Below are 1,921 nucleotides of genomic sequence, written 5' to 3'. Positions count from 1 at the left end.
GAGTTTGTTTAGTCCAGGTGATGTGATGAAGCAGTCTCTTCTCTTAAATGTCAGCAGATCAAACAACACCTGGGAGGAGAGCAGCAGGTGTCACATGTCATCAGGTCCAGGTAGCTGAGGGACTAAACAGATCCACGTGACTCGTTGGTCTGTGACTCCAGCCTGCACCCATCAGTTTTCTATCAACTGACCTCAAATAATAGAGGAAAACAATCAATCACATGACTAAAATACCACAGCTCCAGTTTACCTGTGTGTTGTAATAATAGGTAAGGTTGGGTACAGTAGGATTTATTATTTTACAGGGTTGAAAGGTTTAATAAACATGACTAAAATCTGGAAAGCCTGGAGAAGATGACCTGATCAGACATGTTACTGCAGACAAACAAGAAGGTAAAACCTGACATTCATGACTTCACAAGTTTGTTGTTTTTTCTCCTTGATGTGATGATCTGATTTAAAAAAAWATATATATATTTCCTTGTGGTTAAAGCAGCTCAAGCTAATAAACACAGAACTATCTGTTTATAAATCAAAAACAAAATCCGCACAACAAAAATATAATTTATGTTAAGAATTTGGAGTATTTTTGAAAAAGATTTTATTTTTGGATTTCAGGTCAGAACCAGTTTTGTCAGATGAGTTTGAGGAAGGATGGGATCAGACATGAACATCTGTCCTGACCAGACCAAACGCTGCTGTTCTCATCAGCAGGAGAAACGTGCAGGTTTCCTGGTGCAGCTGGGTTGTGGGTAATGCCACGCCTGCAGGTTTTATCCTGGGAAATAAACAGCACAAAGTTAAAAGAACACTGAAGGAGATCAGTCCAGCTGAAATGTCTTCAGAGTCAGAGGAGAACCTCTGTGTTCTGCACGCTGAGAAGCTCAAACTGTTCTGTTTGGATCATCAGGAGCCGGTCTGCCGAGACTCAAAGGACCACAGCAAGCACAGGTTCAGACCCGTCAACGAGGCCTCGCAGGACCACAAAACCAAGCTGTGGAGCCTAATGAGACCCTTACAGGAGAAAGTGATGGTCTTAGACGCTAAAGGCAAACGTGATGAAGCAGCGCAGCACCTTCAGGCAGTGCTGGACTGGCCATCGGGCATAGCGGGCACTTTCCCGGTGGGCCGTTGGTGATTTTTGGCCGGGCGGTCCTGTCATGAACCAAAAAAATAAAGTATAACTATTTTTTGTCAACCGTGATGGCCCATTGGTTGATTTTCTTGAGCGACATCGAGCTAATCCAATGAAATCTCTCAGCACTCCTCGGCCAGCCCCTCCCCTTTCAACCAAAGTTATAAATAATGCCATTCGAGCTGCTCGGAGCAGAGTTGTAGAGAGGTAGGAAGCACTGAACAAAACATGCTGAGAAGCTGCGGATAAAAGGCAGAAAGGTCTCCAAGTTCACGCAGGAAAGTGTGCAAAAATAACCAACGTTTCCAACAAGCCAAAAACATATCTGACCGACCGTATATATGTTAATTAAAACCYGGAGGGAGAAAAAATAAACACAGCTTGGAGCAGCTGGCTCTGCTCCTCACCAGTCAGCCGGTTTCTCCAGTTTCTGCTTTAATGGTTCCAGAGTTTCCAGAAGTTTCTCTTTGTGTTGTTGAGCAGCTTCATCCATGGGTCTGAATGTGTGGTCGCTGTGTTTTTCTGAAACACAGAGACTGAGACAGATATCCAATCATCATGCAGAAGCTGAGCGTCCGAGCCAGCCCACTGCTCCATAGACCCCCAGAGACGCTCAGCGTCTGATGGGCGGGAAAAAGCCCAGCATTTATCCAATGACTCGTCTCGTTTCTCTGTGTTTTTTTGCCTCGCTATTGAACTCTGGATGCTCAGCGTCCGACTGTTTAAAGCTCTGTGAAGCTGTGGGAATGAGGGAGAGGAAAGCCGCGTCGTTACCAGTGATAAGAA

General features: G+C 44.9%; 1 long non-coding RNA gene across 1 annotated transcript; it reads left to right on the top strand.

Annotated features, from left to right (window-relative positions):
• Nucleotides 1–6: 6 nt before the first annotated feature.
• Nucleotides 7–1,202, top strand: LOC106525058 (uncharacterized). The gene is made up of 2 exons (XR_001311062.1): nt 7–393; nt 619–1,202. It is a non-coding gene; the product is annotated as an uncharacterized LOC106525058 (long non-coding RNA).
• The last annotated feature ends 719 nt before the right edge of the window (nt 1,203–1,921 follow it).

This window comes from Austrofundulus limnaeus, unplaced genomic scaffold, assembly GCF_001266775.1.
Source record: "Austrofundulus limnaeus strain Quisiro unplaced genomic scaffold, Austrofundulus_limnaeus-1.0 Scaffold210, whole genome shotgun sequence".
In the NCBI taxonomy this organism is placed as follows: Eukaryota; Metazoa; Chordata; class Actinopteri; order Cyprinodontiformes; family Rivulidae; genus Austrofundulus; species Austrofundulus limnaeus.
This window is presented reverse-complemented; position numbering and strand designations above follow the sequence as displayed.